General features: G+C 42.9%; 1 pseudogene; it reads right to left on the reverse strand.

Moving 5' to 3' along the window:
• Positions 1 to 1,483: 1,483 nt before the first annotated feature.
• LOC136458760 (BTB/POZ and MATH domain-containing protein 2-like) lies at positions 1,484 to 2,573 on the reverse strand (annotated as a pseudogene).
• Positions 2,574 to 18,123: the final 15,550 nt, after the last annotated feature.

Below are 18,123 nucleotides of genomic sequence, written 5' to 3' on the forward strand. Positions count from 1 at the left end.
AAACGCTAAACAAAGAGTGGCTCACTGTTTAACATTTAATATTTAGGATATGCATTCGAAGAAGTATTAAAAAAATGCATTCGAAGAAGAAGAGACGACGCCCGTCCTAGTTCTGGGTGAGCATTCAACAACGACAAAGGGACATGTTTGCTACCAAGCAGCTCTTCTTAACTTCAGTTTATCTCGACAGAGAAATATTTAGTAAAATTATTTCTCCTGATTATAAAAATATGAAATATCTATACTGCCCTTCTTTTTTTCCTTTTCTTTCTTTTTTCATTTTTTCTTCTTTTTTGTTTTCTTTTTTTCTCTCTACTTACTCTCTCCACCTTATCTCCACGGTACCTTTACTTCTCTCTCCCCCTTATATCTGAAGAGCATGCATGACCGGCGGAGAAAATTGGAATTTGATACTCCTCAAAAGTGGGCTTCGCTGAAATGGACTCTTTAGATTGGCCTTTGCTGGAAAGGGATCCTCAAATGAGACCAAACTGCTAGAAAGGATTTTGAGGACTTTAGAGTTTTACTTAGGTAATATGAGTCAATGGGCACATGAGATTACTTCTACGCACGCAGGAAGAGGGGAGCTGGTAGCTATGGTGGGTTCACGGAGGGTGCGACTATTGACGCCATTGGAGCTGGGTCGTCGATGCGGCGGCACCCGTCTGCTCCTCCCTGTCTCGCATCGCGCGAGTCTTCGCCATACGAAGAGAGACGGGAAGAAAACGGCGTTCCAAACCTGATAGGAGTTGGCCAGGAGCAAAGGAGTAATCTCACGTGCTCCCATGGACTCGGTTTAGCTAAATAAAATTGTAAAATCCTCAAAATCCTTTCTAGCAGTCTTGTCTTATTTAAGGATCCCTTTCCAGCAAAGCCCATCCTAAAGAGTACATTTCAGCGAAGCCCACTTTTAAAGAGCTTGGGGCCTAGAGCTTGAGTAACGATGGCCAGAGGAGACCGAGGCTGTGAGGGCCAACGCCTCGATGCTAGCCTCCGCCTCCTCCCTCGGATGCCTCAGCTCCACTACGCCCCGCCTCGCAGTGGCACCACCTGCACCGAACCGGAGGCTTCTCTCCGCACGGCCTCGCCCCTGGGGCAAACTGGACCATGGCTGCGTGCCGAGCCCACGGGAGGGGGAGAGAGCCGGAGTAGTTGGCTGGGGTCGCGTTTGTTTGGTGAAGCACTGAAACAGCTCCAGTAGCGCGTAGAGAAGGTGTACCAAACACACCCAAAGTTTATCTTTGTTGCATGTAAATTTTGTACGTTTTTTTCAAGAGTTGTGAACTATGCCATTTATACTTGTTCCCAGCAGAGTTAAAAGATATCTCTCCACAATAAAACACTTGCGAGAATAATATGATAAATGGCATTATAAATTATAAGTTTAGACATAGTATATATCAATCAAAATTATAGGCGCATAAATAAAACTATACACCTAAAAAAACCACAACATTCCAGCTGATGGAAACCTGTTGTCGCCTTATTTTGCTTCTTTGAAATCAGCGGGCACATGCTGAGCAGCAAGATTTGCCATCATCAGCTCTTTCAAAACAAAGGGGCAGCTTCTAGTTCAATGATCAAAGCCGTCAGTGGCCATAACAGCACTCAGAGTGGACGGCGAGCTCAGGAAGCTGAAGCAGGCCTCCTTAAGGCCATGGCAGTGGTGCTGCTCAGCTAACGTCAGGATACTGGCAGCCGAGTCCGTATCAATCTGGCTGCTGAGCTTATCTTCACAAACGAGCTTCAGCCTCTCCATGCCGTATCTATCTGCTGCGACAAACAAGTGCTGAACCATTGCAGCACCTTCTCTGTCGTCGTTCGTGTCAAAGCAGGCTTGCGGCAACGTGTCGGTGTACACGAAAGCAAGCAGAGCACTGAACACCTGCGCGTCCATGTCGTCGACGCGTATGACCGCCCCATCTCGGCTCTCTTTCATTGCGCCCAAGAGCTCTGCCTTGAAGACGGCCGATCGGGCGGCGAGCACGCACCTGTGGGCCTCGAACGTCTCGCCGGCGACTTGGAACGTGACGTCCGCGCCCTCTCTGGTCGCCAGGAGATCACCAAGATGCCGGTGCAGATCCGACGGTGGCACCACGACCGACGGAGGAGACGTCGACGACGCAGCTCTCCTCTTCACCACGTGGAGCTCCGTGGAGACGAAGACGTCACACCTGATGGAGAGGCGCTCATCCTTGAGATACTTCGACTTCTCCAGCCATGCCTTGCAGATGATGTCTCGAAAACTTGCAGTTTTGTTTCGGTTTGGTTCGGCTCCGGTTGTCCAGACTGATCGAGCAGAGCGAACGTGGCTCGCGCATTGATGGGAGCGTCGTCGACGACGGCATCCCGGGCGAGGTTGATGTAGATGGATACGAAGTCGGCGGTGGTGGATACATCGCCGTTGGGATGTGCCAGGAGCGACCCGCTACGGTGAACTGGCATGACCTGATGCACTGGCCACTGGGGAGCTCCTCCTTGGTGCGCGAGTAGCAGTCAACGTGAAGAATGTGGTGCCCAGTCACCGTGTCCCCGACAATGGCCGACGCGTAGGGTTCGGCTGGCGCCGCCATGGCGGGGGAACGTGCGTGCCGTGGTGCTGCTGGTGCAAAGAGATACAAATCGAGCTGAAGATCACATTTAAAGGCCTGTGGGAAAATGTCCGGTAGGCTGGGCCGCCAGTGCAACCCGTGTTTCGTGGGCTCATGCCTCCAGATTGTCCAAGGGCTTCACCAACACTCTTCATGCTGCTTGCAGCCTCACAGGGCTATGTAAGATTGAATTCCAATTGGAGGATGGGGATGGCATCCATCACTCTTCTGTTGGTAAGTTCACCAAAGGAAGTATGCATCACTGCAGCTTGTCAAAAATGATCAGTATGAAGTTAAATTGTGTTACCTTTCTCCTATAGTTTGTAATTTTTGGTTGCTATTCTTTTTTTAAAGAAAAAAGAGCCAGTACTATTCGGGCATCTGCATCACTCTACATCATTACATATGCATTTAGAAGGCCCCGGCAGCCATAAGCCAACAACATTTAAGTGTTAGATTGATCTCCACCGGTTGGCTCAACGGCCAATTGGGCCCTCGATTCGCGCCCTGATCGGGGGAGCCCAGCCATTCTTCTGATGGCCTCCCGTCGCGCAGTGCTATAAAGAGGAAGGTGGGGGCCAGGGCGCAAGATACGAGGTTCACTGCTGCCGTCAGTTCCCCACCGAGTCTAACCCTAGTCCGATCAAGAGGGGAGTGCTGTGAGCGACGGGAAGCTCCATCAGTGCCGCTACTGGACCGCGCCCCACTACGATGCTACTTCTACTCCGACATCAGTGGCCATGTTGCGGCGGCACCATGGCTGCCACTACACTCGACGAGATACATCACCAAGTCCTTATCTAAGTTAAGAATTTCCCTACTGATCTACGCCTAGATGATCCAAGAATTCTATCAATGGTATCAGAGCGCCTAACCTGGCCATCTAGGTTTGGGGTAGAAAAAATGAAAAGAAATCAGAAGGAGATCAAAGATTGCGATTTTCCCCAAACCCTAACCCTAAAGAACATGGACGGATCGGGAGAGGGACTCACCAGGGCTCCTCCACCGCCGTCGCGCGGGAAGAAAGTCCCGCCGCCGCACGGGAGAACGAGCCGAGCCATGCGCCGTCGGGCAAAGAGTGCTACCGCAATAGCTTGGGCTCAGGGCACCGACGCAAGGCCTCTCGACGGCGGCGCACTCACTCTTGAGCGAACGCGCGTGTCGGCGAGGAGGCCTGCGGCGGCGCCACTATCTTTCCTCCGGCCGCCTTGGACGGCCACCGCTGATGCTCTCCTCACTCTGTGTGGGGCTAGAACATAAGGGAAGGGGAGCAAGAAAGAAGTAGAGGAAGGGTAGCCGGATCTGCTCCGACGGCGCTTTTCCTCACGGCGCCGACGGACACCATGGCCGCCGTCGCTGTCGCCTCTGCGGTGAAGAGAGAGGAGGGGAGAGTGAAGAATGAGCTAAGGTTTGGGGAGGAGACCGTCCGGGCGATTTTTGATTCACCGATCCGCGCGAACAGCAGTTGGATCCCGTCTCGAGTGACTCTCCAAACACCTAAATCTACCGCCTCAAGGTGACAAGCTATTCTAGCTTTATAATAGGGGAAGTTAGTGCCGTCAAAGTGCGGAGGCCTAGAGGTATCCATCCCAACCACTCTAAATAGCGTTGGTTCAACGACGGTGAAGCCAAAGGTCCAAATTGAGCCAACCGGCTCCGATACCACTTGTAAGGGACCATGACGCCTAAGAGGGGGGTGAATTAGGCAACTTAAAACTCTAACTCTAAACTATGGCCTCTTTTTCTATCCTTAGCAAAAACATATGCAAAAGATAAACTATCTAAATGTGCAACTATGGTTTTGCTAGTGAGTTGCTATCTCTACCTCAAAAAAGAGTTATGCAACCTAGGCTCCAAACCTATCAACTAGCCTATCACTAAGCTAGGAAAGTAAATCACAAACCAATATTGCAATGTAAATACAAAAGCTAAAGAGTAAGGTAGAGATATGCAAACTCCCGTCGATGACTTTGGTATTTTTACCGAGGTATCAAGAACCGCGCAAGATTCCCCCTAGTCCTCGTTGGATCCCCTTGCAAGGAATCCCTTGCAAAGGGCCAAGCGCCCGATCAGGTAACTCTGTGGATAGCCCAGGGCCTTCCCCATGCGCAAGCGGGTCTCCGGTTAAGCCACTCGTGGCAAAGCCTCTCCCGGATGCTCCTTGCCGTCTTCACTATCAAGTTTCCGGTCGAAACACCGCGGGCCTTGTTCCCTTCAGTACACGGTGGCGGCCACACTACAAACACGGTTGGTGTGATCTCGCAAGACTACAAGCCCCTCTGATGTACAACAATGGTGCACGCAAGTACCTAGTGGTAAGAGGTGTGCAAACCTCACTAAACACTAGGCTTAAACCTAGAGCAAGCGCATAAGCGGTGGTCTAACTAACCGAAGCACTTCGCAAAGCACCTACGCTAAACACCGAATGTATCACTAAGCACTATGCAAGTGGAGATCACTAAAGTGGTGTATCAACACCTTTGGTATGTTTCCTTAGCTCTCCACTACGCAAATGGTAGGTTGGGGGGGGGGTCCATTTATAGCCCCACAAGTGAGAACTAGCCATTGGACCCGAGACCCAACTTTCTGCTAGTGACCGAACGCTGATCATGTCCCTATCGGACGTGTCCGGTCCTGCCAACCATCGGAGCGCGCACGTTGATCGGACTCTGGGCTAAGTCCGATCTTACTCGATCGGACGCGTCCGGTCACGCTGGCGCCGCTCTAGAACCTTTCTGGACATGATCAGACGCTACTTCTTGGTGCGTCCGGTCGTACTACCATCGTGTCCGGTCACGCTAAGAGCGTTGCCGTTGACGATGAACAGTGAAGTCCATGCCTCCAGTCACTGCCTCGCTTAGCGTTCGGTCGCTGCTGCTATTGTCTGCTGTTGCTGAGCAACTGATCGGACGCGTCCGGTCCTCATAGGTTCGCGTCCGATCACCTCTGTCGAGCTCGTTTCTTCACGATCTTGCGTCCGGCTTGGTTCTCATCTTTGTGCTTGGACTTTGCTTGATATCTTGGGTCTTCTCTTATGCTTCTAGGGTCTTGCTTATGGTGTTGATCATGGGATCATCATGTCGCCTTCGTCCAAGTCACGTCTTGCACCCTATTGAACTACAAAACAATTACTTTCAAATTTATTAGTCCAATTTGGTTGTGTTGGTCATCAAACACCGAAATCCAAAGTAAATGAGCCTAGGGTCCATTTTCCGTACACGGGGCACAAAACCTACAGACACAGACAACATATAATAATAATAAGGAATATGAATCTTGTAAGTACTAAAAATCCAAAGCAGCACAGTTTGGGTGAATAGATGCTACAAATAGCATCCTTTCACAAAAGAGTTCTACCCAAGCTGTTATATTTTTGTTTATATCAAGTTTAAAATTTCGCATCAACTTATTACCTAGTTTAGATTATATTTGTAAAGCATGGATTTTCTCAGTGTATTCCTCCAAGAATTAGGTCACCAACCTCCATTCCAAGCAGATACTTTGGGTTGTAGTTATACTAGACATTTGTTTGCAATACAGTCCTAGCATAAGCTTTCAATGCATCTTATGACTTGCTAAAATTCAAGACACAGTTATGTAATTAGGCATTTGGCAAGGAGCCCATTGGAGTAAGATTAACTGTAAACTAGATGGACATTTAATTGTGCTTGTCAACATGCCATAACAACTAGAACAACAACACACCCAAATTGTCCATAGGTCAATAACATCAACTCAGTGAGAGATGTAGCAAAAGAAATGGTTTTATTTGGGACGTCATGACCATGAAAAATCTAAACTCATATACACAGTTATGAGCTGGAAAAATGATAAATTGATAACACATCTGGGCAGCAACAAGGGTTAGGATTGTTGGGGAATCTTATACTCTTAAAAAGTAAAACCCCACTAGCTATTTATCTCTACATGCAAGATGTCCAACTGGCAATGCACTATCACATACAATTAAAATTTACTAGCACATGCAATTGTAATGTCCATGTCAACAAGACTCATAAGCATTTGGTTGTCCACATCATCGCACCACGCAATCCACTAATCCGCAAGCAAACCCCCACTAGCTATTTATCTCAACATGCAAGCTGTCCAACTAGGCAATGCACTATCACATACAATTAAAATCTACTAGCACATGCAACTGTAATGTCCACGTCAGCAAGACACATAAGCATTTTGTTATCCATGTCATCATACTACGCAATCCACTAATCCGTAATTCCCGCAGCAACACGTGGGGTATGCTTCTAGTTCCCTAAATGAGAAGTCCAAGCTCTAGTAAAATCACTTCTAAATGCAGCCACCATAGTTTCTAACATATTTTGGGTACACATATGAAAAACCCATCCCATGTAAAGTTTGTCAAAAATAGTAGCTATGATCATGCCATACTTGATAGTTAAAGAAGCACAAGTGGCTCATCCAGAATTAGAGAAGGCATGTACACATAGGTCAAATATAACAAGCAAGCAATACCTGTGGAGGTTGAACTATCCAGTTCAAAAATGAAAGAAGGCAACTTTGCATTTTGATTTGGAGGTTCACAATTAAACTCACTAGCCATCATAATATTTCCTAATTCTTCTTAGTAGGTAGCATGGTGTGGCAGTTAATATCCATGAGAGATACAATGACTAAACAAAATGAAGACAGAGGTGCATTGCGTCCTTTTAAGGATAAGGCTATGCATAAACTACTAGCACTCAGTAATAGTACAAACATTGGAATAAATGTGGGGCACATATGAAAAAAGACAACTTCCATGTTGAAGTGGAGGTTTACCCTTAAACTGGAGTTTCATCACACTAGCTGGCACAATTTTTCCTAATCTTACTTAGTAAGTAGCATGCTTTTATAGTTATAATAGTAAAATATGTCCATGAGGGATGCAATGACCAAACCAAAATGAAGATATAGGTGCATTGCCTCTTTTTTAAGGATAAGGTTAATTAAGCATAGACTTCTAGCACTAGTGCAAGTATACTTAACTTGTTAACTTGGCATCCTTATAGACACATCCCACAACCTGAAACATGATGTCCCCTCATCTTGCTTTGTCAACATCAATGGGCAAACGAGCAGCGATATTGGATAGGAGCTCTTTCAAAATAGACAGGCAGCTTCTAGTTAGATGATCAAAGCCATCAGTTGCCATTACAGCATTCAGAGTTGATGGGGTGCTCAAGAATCTAAAGCATCTCTATCTACACTCTAATCCTAAGCCAAGCTCAAGCAAACTATAAGGCCACGTCATCTACTTTCTACAGTGTCCTACCTCAATAGCGCTAGTAGAAGTTCTTCTAGAAAATACTAGGACCGGCACCTTACCAACTATATATACGGTCATACAGACCACATGTCCCTTTAGCACATGTGGGCCATATTATTTGGGCAGTTCTGCCATAGCTGGTATCGAAGCATGTCATTACAGAAGTTATTGTAGTACTGCTTTCCAAAACTTCAAAATGAACAAAACAAATGAATTTCAAAGTCTATATTGGTCAAAAGGGTTACTTCTAACTTACCTTCTATTTGCTGAGGGATGTCCCACCATACTTCAGGAGTTCGTTTGGTGTGCTAACTTATCCACCACACCGGAGTGCTTCAACTCATATAGTCCCAAATCTTGTAGGATGTTCTGTTAGAATCTTCCTGCTTTTCCCTTATTATTTTGCGTTTCTTCCATATAATCATAAAAGCGGTAGGTACACCGAGAAGTTGCGTAAAAAGTGGGATATCATGTTTAATATTGCCCTATGTTGTAAAATTGAGTGTGTTGTCACTTGCTTGTTTAAATTTTATTAAAATAATAAAGTTAAGTAAGTAGATAGGTTTGTTTAGTTGAGCGTTAGGTCGTTCATGCATCATGTCATAAATTAATCTTTTGTTTACTTTCCCCCTTGCTAGTAGTTTGGGTTAAGTATGTTGCCAATCCTATTCATGCTATTTTCTTTTCCCCCTATGTTGTTCTACCTGTCTATAAAAATCTGGCGACTGATGATCATTCTTACCTTACAGTATGAGGACTCATTCCAAAAAAATAGTTGTACCTGGTACCTCACATAGTCAGGCCAACATGGTTGATCCACCACAAGCACCATCCTTAGCTGATGCAGTTGCTGCTCTGATGAATGTCAGCGCTGGCAATGTGCGTATGCTCCAAGCCTTAACACAGTATGGAGTACCTGTTTCTCAGGGTCGTCTGGATCCTGAAGCCAACAACACTTATCATGACTTTCTAAAAACTCACCCTCCCGTATTCCATAAAGCTGAAGAACCTCTAGATGTAGAAGATTGGATTCACACTATAGAGCAAAAATTTAGTCTTATCCGCTGCAGTGATGTCCAGAAGACTCTGTTTGCAGCACAACAACTCTAGGGTCCTACTGGCGCCTAGTGGGCGAGTTTCCTTGCAACCCAGCATGCGGTACATCAGGTTCCATGGGTAGACTTTTGGGCTGCTTTCCGAACGCACCATATTCCTGATGGTGTTGTGGAGATGAAGATAGAATAGTTCCTCAAATTGCACCAAGAAGATCAGAGTGTGATGGAGTACTCGAGCAAATTTAACCACTTATCGCAGTATGCCTCAGAATATGTCCGTACTGATGCCAATAAGAAGCTTTGGTTTGTACGTGGTCTCAACACCAAACTTCATACTTTGCTGGTCCCCTTTACCACAGCTAGTTATAATGAGATTGTTAGTATTGCCATTACTACTGGGGAGAAGAATCGTCAGCACCAGGAGGCAAAGAAGAGAAAGAATGTACCTATAGAATCCTCTGGTGGAATTACTCAACGTTAGATGATTATCTATTAGCCTGTCCATCATTCTCCCTATTGTCCACAACAGCCGGATACCCCTGGTGTTCCTCTTGATAACCCACCTGATAATAACTACCCATGCTACAACTGCGGCAAGATAGGACACTATGTCCGGGATTGTCCGCTGCCCAAATAGGCCAAGGTTCCAATACCTCTAGTATATCAACAACGAAATATTCCATAGAGTGTTCAAAAGAAAAGAACTATTCCAAAGTTGGGTCAAGTTTATTATACTCGGATTGAAGTGATCCCAGAAGGTGAACCAATAATTATATTGTTTGCCAGCCAAACTATAATTATATTGTTTGATTCTGGTGCATCGCATACTTTCATTAGTAGATCCTTTGTAGTGGAGCATCAGTTACCAATAGAGACTGTGGAGGACAATTTATGTGTATAGTCCCCTGGTGGATGACTGGTTACTAAGGAAGTGGTATATCAGATACCAACAGAGCTTGTTGGGAATACTTTTCCTACCAATCTGATTATTCTAAAGGGTCAAGATATAGATGTGATCCTTGGCATGAACTAGTTATATCAACGAAGAGCTGTCATTGATACCCTGCATAGAGCTATATAGTTGAACTCTCCTGATAGCAGTTCTAAGTTGTTTATCTACTTACCTACTCCAAAAAGGGTAGTAGAAAGAGTATGTGAAACCACTGTTAAGGAAGTGGCAGATATTCCTATGGTATGGGAGTTTCTAGATGTATTTCTAGATGATTTGCCTAGTTTACCTCTAGATCGAGATGTAGAGTTTGTAATTGAGCTAAAACCCGATACTACTCTAGTATCCAAAAGAGCTTATTGGATGCCACCGAAAGAGTTAGCAGAGCTTAAGATTCAGGTGCAAGAGTTGCTTGACAAAGGTTATGTCAGACCGAGTTCATCACCGTGGGGATGTCCTACCATATTTGTGAAAAAGAAGGAAGAAACTTTGAGACTGTGTGTTGATTATCGTCCACTGAATGAAGTAACTATAAAAAATAAGTACCCTCTTCCTCGCATTGATCTACTCTTTGATCAATTGGTGGGACCTAAAGTATTCTCTTAGATCAATCTTAGATCTGGTTACCATCAAATAAAGATCCATCCAGAAGATATTCCAAAGATTGCTTTCACTATCAGATATGGTCTGTATGAATACCTAGTCATGTCCTTTGTCCTAACCAATGTTCTAGCTCACTTTATGCACCTAATGAACTCTGTTTTCATGCCGAAGCTCGACAAATTCGTTGTTGTCTTCGTTGATGATATCCTGATATATTCCAAAAACAAAGGGGAACATGCGGAACATTTATGCATTGTTCTAAGCTGTCTAAGAGAACACCATCTATATGCCAAGTTTAGCAAGTGTGAATTCTGGCTTGATGAAGTGCCATTCGTTGGGCATGTTCTGTCTATCGAGGGTGTTGTTGTAGACCCTAGCAAAGTGAGAGATATCCTTAGTTTGAAACCACCAATCTCTATGCATCAAGTTCGTAGTTTTCTTGGGATGGCGGGATACTATCATCATTTTATCCCTGACTTCTCCAAAATATCCAAGCCTATCACTGAGTTGCTGAAGAACCAAACCAAGTATGTATGGTCACCTGAATGTAATGAAGCTTTCAAAACCTTGAAGAAGCTTCTGACCACCGCTCTTGTTTTAGCTCAGCTGGATATTGAGAAACTGTTTGACATTTATTGTGATGCCTCTAGTATTGGTATTGGGTGTGTACTGATGCAAGAAGGCCAAGTTATTGCTTATGTTTCTAGGCAGCTCAAGCGTCATGAAGAACATTATCCTACTCATGATTTGGAGTTAGCCGATGTTGTTCATGCAGTCAAGATCCGGCGTCACTACTTGCTGGGTAGTAGTTGTCATATTTATACTAATCACAAAAGTTTGAAGTACATCTTTACCCAGTCTGAGTTGAATATACGACAGAGAAGATGGTTAGAATTGATCAAAGATTATGATTTAGAAGTTCATTATCATCCGGGCAAGGCTAATGTTATTGCAGATGCTCTCAGTCGTAAGTCTCATTATAAGTGTCTTACAGCAAGGCCGTTTGATAGTACTTTGTGTCAAGAAATGGAAAAGTTAAATATAGAGATCATTTCGCAAGGGACTTTAGCTAATATTACAGTGGAATCCACTATTTAGAGTCTAATTGTTGCTGCTTAGAAAGGAAACAAAGCTCACATCAAAGAAAGAGTTGTGACCGGAAGGGCCCTGTGTTTTCGTATTGATGATGGAGTTCTTTGGTTCAAGAATCGTCTGGTAGTACCAAAGGTTCCTGAGTTACGTCAACAAATCCTCAATGAAGCTTACTTGGCTAGGTTCTCTATTCATTCAAGAAGTAATAAAATGTATCAGGATTTGAAATAGAGGTTCTGGTGGACAAAAAATAAAGATAGAAATTGCTTGATATGTTGTCAAGTGTGATACTAGTCAGAGAGTGAAAGCTGTCCATCTAAAATCTATAGGACCACTGCACCCTTTGCCAGTTCCATCTTGGAAATTGGATGACATTAGTATGGACTTTATTGTTGGTCTGCCCAAAGACATCAAAAGGTTTTGATTCTGTTTGGGTTATTGTTGACCGCATTACCAAACAAGCTCATTTCCTGCAAGTGAAGATAAGATACCTAGCTCTTGGGTATGCCAAACTATACATTAATTGCATATTAAGCCTCCATGGAGTGTCGAAGACAATTATTTCTGATCGAGGCTCCTAGTTTGTGTCACAATTCTAGGAGCAGCTGCATAAGTCAATGGGTACCAAAGTCATTCATAGTTCAGCTTATCATCCTTAGACTGCAGGGCAAACTAAAAGGGTCAATCAAGTTCTGGAGGACATGCTAAGAGACTATGTTCTCATTTATTCAGATAAATGGGATGAATGTTTACCTTTGGCAAAATTCTCCTACAACAATAGTTATCAGGAAAGCATCAAGATGGCACCTTTCGAAGCTCTCTATGGTCAAAGGTGTAGATCACCCTTGAATTGGTCTGAACCTGGAGAAAGATGGTTCCTTGGAGTAGACCTGGTAAAAGAAGCTAAAGAAAAAGTCCAACTTATTCAAGCAAATATGAAGGCAGCACAGTCTTGTCAAAAGAGTTATGCTGACAAGAGACGCCAACCATTAGTGTTCAAAGTAGGAGATCATGTTTATCTGAAAGTATCACCTATGAAGGGAATCAACCGTTTTGGAGTTAGAGGAAAACTAGCACCTCGCTACATTGTTCCTTTTCCAATTATAGAAGGGTGTGGGTCTATGGCATATCGTCTTAAGTTGCTAGAACAACTGTCAGCTATACACAATGTGTTTCATGTATCATAGTTGAAGAAGTGTCTGCGAGTGCCCGAGTAGGCTATTAAGATTGAAGGAGTTGAATTAGAACCAGATCTGACTTTTGCAGAATGTTCTGTTAGAATCCTAGATTAGAAAGATTGGGTTACTCAAAAGGGGACGATCAAGTTCTATAAGGTTTAGTGGAACAAGCATTCAGAAGGGGAAGCTGCATGGGATTATGAGGATTATCTGATGGAGAATCATCCGGATTTCCTTGCATCTGTTTAGGTTGCTAACTCCTCTACACTTGTAACCTTTCTTTTGAAAGATGATGCAATATTGTAACCTCCCTTGTTGTTTTATGGAAGCCCTGTTTGTAATATGTGTTTGACACATTTCCTTTTCCATTACTTAACCCTAGGCTTTAGGTGTTTCGTAATCTCGAGGCAAGATTTATGTAAAGGGGGAAGAGCTGTAACACCCCTAGTGTTAAGCATCACTAAAATTGAATCATGTCATCATGATGAATTGTAAGCATCCTTAGTAGCTAACCATACCTTGCATTTACTGAAAACAATGCTATTTTGTTGGGTATGCAATGCATATGTGTGGTGTGTGAGCTAGAACTAAAAAAATCTTCCAAGGTACTTTGGGACCTTCTATTTTTGAATTTCACAAAAATACTTGAAAATATGCCTAAATAAATTTTGAAGTGTAAGATGTGTACTTTAGACTAGTGACAAATGTTGGGGATGATTTCAAGTTCAAATCATTAAAATTGAGCCTCAAAATTGAATTCAGAAATTGAAATCAAATACTTAGTATTTCTGTCTAAGTCTTGAAAATCAGTTTTTGAATTCATTTTTGGAGGATTTATTAAAATGAATTTCCTTAATAAATTTGTTTAAGCAATAGCATCATTTATTAGTACAAAGTTTGTACTATGCAATGGTGGTATTGGTTGAAGTGATTGCTTATTAGTTAATCACCAATTAATTGTCAAAGTAGCTAAGTAATTGCTTTGCAAAACCCTAATCTAAAACTCTGTTTCAGTTTTAAAACAGTTTCAAAGTACCTATGTTTGAGTCCAAAAATATTAAAAAAACTAGCTATCCTTTGATGATGGTCTTTTAACCAAAGCTGTAGATCTCTGTATAAGGAACAACTTTGGTTAAGGATGCTCATCAAGTTTAGTTGAGAATTCAAAAGATAGAGCATGAAGAATAGCAGGGTTTCAGTCGGGATCTGTGTCAGCATCGGTAGCAAGCATCTAGCCAGGTCACCGCCAACCGCCACCGCCTAATCATCGCCTCCTCACGCATGGGCACGCAACAACTTGCTTGCCATGTTCAAGCAGCTACTGGCGCACCGAAACCGCCTCGCCTAGCCCTTATCTAGAACGAGCCACCGGTGTCCTCTTCTTCCTCCCATCCTACTCGCCACCGAGCATCTCTCCCCACCGGCGCAATTCACCGCACATGCTCGCCCATCATCTAATTGCTCGCTGCCGCAGCTTAGCCTCATTGTTGCGCACTGTTCTAACCCGCTAGCCTCACCCCTCTTCTTCTAATGCCGCCGTGCATGTCATTTCCATCACAGCCGCGCCGTCATCACTGCCATGACCACCCTGTTGTGGCCAGGCCACTCTGGTAAGCATCTCATCGAGCCAACTTGTGTTATAGCTTCACTGAGATGCCCTATTGCTCAAAGTTTTCTCTGTTTTATCTATAGAAGCACAGCCGCATGGGAACATCACCATCTTCATTAGTGCATGCCGCCAAAGTTGCCGTCACCGTCGGTAGCCGTGCTCGAGCCATCTCTGCTTCATCTCTCACGCGTAGCAAGTCGAGGTGAGCATAACCAACATGTATCCGTCCTTAGTTAAGCCTATTAGGGGCCATTGGAACTAGAACGCCATCACACCGTCGTGTCACATGCCGTCGAGCCACCAAGGCCGTGGCCAACCTCGCTGCGAAACCTCGCTCGATCAACCTATACCTCCAAGCGAAGCATGAGGCCTTCCCGAGTGCATAGATGCCCTCCCCGTGGCCGGTGATCTCTCCATCAGCCGTCTTCACCTTGCTAGAGCACCACCACCTAGCATGTGTGCCACCGCATGTTTTGTTGTGTGTGAGAAGATCAACTAGTTTGACCTAGAGGTCCGCGGGGTGATGGGGAGTACGTAGGTGTCGAAAGCGTCACCGGAAAGCTCGCCGCGGTAGGAACCCGCCGGTCAAAGTCGGGGTCACCATGGTCAGTGCGACGGTACTATGCTGTGGACCTAGGGCCTAGCTATCAGTTGTGGTGGCTGGCAGGGGTTGGGTGAAAAACATTTTGCCTCGGTTTTATCTTTTCCAGAAAATGTTTAATCTTGTTGATTCTTGCTAAATATGTAAATAAATATTTATAGCTGATAAAATCATGAAAATGTTTGTGTAGCCTCTTCATGATATTCTACTTGTAGGAAAAATATGAAATGGTGAAAATCAATAGTTTTTGCATGCTTTAAAATTACCTCTTTTAATTAATAAATGCATCTTCTATGATTTTTATAGGCTAAAATAAATATCTTTTAATCATGAAATTTTTTATGTCCTTTACATGCTTAGACCTAGCTTCAAAAAAATTTGGTACTATTTTGATAATTTTTAATTATCCACTTAATTATATGCCTTAATTAATTAATTAATAAATGCTTAATTGATTAGAGTTAATCATAAAATGACTTGGGTGAACTTTATGCTTTGATTGAAGACCTTGCGACACTAAACCCCTATTGTTCCTTGGCAACTTCATTTCATGGTTGCTTTGCTCATAATTAAACTTGTTAATCATAAACTAATATTGCTTTGTGAGTAATTAACCTAACTTAATCGTGAAGGAAAGTGGTATTCAAGTTAGTTAGTCTCGTTGATCATATTTAACCATGCTAAGTATCATATCATTCTAAAGCATGCATATTGACTTACATTTAGAGATCAAGAGTGGATTCCCGTTGTTACGTAAGTCCTAGAAGTGGATTTCTTTTCAGTGGAGTTGGTTATCTTTTGTGTGGTTTTCTAAAGTGACTGACCACCACAACACCAAAGGCAAGCCCCAGAGCATAACCCCTTTTCTTATGTTTTATAAATGTTATTCACTTAAGTCTTATGATTGATGCATTTAAGTAAGATAGGAGTTGTTTGAATACCATTTGCTGCATGCCTGCCTTGATATTTCAAATACCTATCCTTGTCACCCTAGTAGTAGTTGTTAATAAATGCTTAGTCAAGCTTAGTGGATAAGAGTTAAGCAACAAGGTTTGTTCAAATGTTCTTACCAGGGAATGTCCTGTGGTTTAATGATCATCATGCATTTAATTTGAGACTAGGTGAACTCTTTGCTTGCATCAAGAATCTAAGTGAAGGTTGATATATGTAGGGCCGAGACTAGGACCTGCATATGTCATGTGGTAAGGAAACCTCAGCTGGGCCAAATCGATTCGAATCACCGTTGCTTCTTGGAGAAGAAGACTCAGTCCTCTGCCCTACATCGTAGTTAATAAATGGAACGCAAATACTAATGATCATGAGATGTGATGATTAAAGAAGTGGTTGCTTTAGATCAGGTGCAAACTAGAGAATAATAATAATTTAACTTGAGCTAAAACATTGAAAGTAAGGATCAATCATTAGTAAGCTTTTTCGCAAAAGTTAATCTTGATTCTTGCTTCAGACTTTCCTTGATTCCCCTTAAGCTTGCATATCTTTGGAGTCTTTCCTTTTCATCGGTTAAGTCTTGTTAAGTACCTTCGTACTTAGGGTTTGTTAACCCTTGTTGCAGGAGGAGAGCCAGTAGTAGAGAAGTTTGTTGTGCACCCTTGGGTAGGGTGAACCTCTCTTATGTGATTATTAAAGTGGTACTTGTCCTACTACCCTACTGCCAAATTAGCTAAAATTTAAGATTTGTAATAACTTAATGAAAGATTTGTAAACTTAAGGTTTGTAAGAGTTCTGCTATTTATTCTGATGTATTATATTTGTATAAACTGTTGTAATACTACAATGCCTTCTGTGATGTATCCTGCTCAGAAAGAAAAAGTAGATGGTTCAAGTTTCCCGAGGACACCCGACAGACTACCGAGATTGTGTGGCTTACATGTGTGTTGGTATTTCTTAATGTGTCACTTGTTTGAAGTACTTAGCCACCTATCATAAACCTATATCCCTAACTTTACTAGGTTGTCATCCCTAGTGTTGATGCAGAGATACTTGTTGGTACTACATAGTATTACTACTAGATTAACACTAAGCAGTTCTTTATTAATTATGTGACTAGAGAGAATATATATAAATCTATGAACCAAAAGTATCCGCAAGCGCATAGATAATATACTATTGTAGCATTTTACGTAAGAGTATCCTAGGTATCGTTATTTATATTTTTACCACTAGGAAGGTCTAGCATGGATATGTATTGATAACTTATACTATTGAAGGAGAAATAAACTATAACCAATGTTCTACTCATAACAGAGATAAGTCATAGGATAAGATATGTATATAACAAGTAATAATAATGATAAATCACTTAGAGCACTGCTTTCTATAGCATTAGCATGGTCAGGTAGAATATTAGAGGAATAATTCCTAGGTCATTCTTAATTACATGTCAAAGCATACATTGATTAGTGCAATTACACCTAGTAATCATGGCTAAGATCATCATCATATCTACACCTAAGGGATATTACTAATGAAGATTGAGGGCAGAGCTCGTTCTACCTTCGTAATCGGACCCTACGCTATATTCGTGGAGTGGAATACAAAGGACTCAAAAAGAGTGTCACATCCACGATCTACCACATGACCCAGAATATAGGGTGTATCCACAGGTAAACAATGTATAAGCACCATGCTTACACAATGTCGACCACCCACCCCGTGTACATCAGAGTGAGCGGTATACGAACTTATGCATAAACACAATGATCAACTAGCTATACTAAGTATATAATCAAAGTAGACGTTGAACATCATAATGAAGAACATGAATAAGATGAACACTAAGATTGTCATAACAATTGTAACTAGCATATAAAAATAATGGAGAAACAAAAGAGAGAGGGGTACAAAGTTTATACCAAACCACGCTCTTGATAAGATCGGGAATCCAAGTGAAGTCCTGCTTGCCTCCCTCTAGATCTATCTTAACTAGCTATGCTACGAAGGAGGAGGAGCTCTAAGGATTTTAGGGTTTCTATCTTCTCAAATGACTTGATGACTTGTGATGCCTAGGGAAGGCAGGGGCTGGATTATATAGCCCTAAGGGTCCAACATGAGCCCTTGGATCAAACTGACTTAAGCAATGACCTAGATGCATCCTCAAAGGTGGTGGAAGAATGACTAATGAAGCTAGCTGATAGGTG

This window comes from Miscanthus floridulus, chromosome 1, assembly GCF_019320115.1.
Source record: "Miscanthus floridulus cultivar M001 chromosome 1, ASM1932011v1, whole genome shotgun sequence".
NCBI lineage: Eukaryota > Viridiplantae > Streptophyta > Magnoliopsida > Poales > Poaceae > Miscanthus > Miscanthus floridulus.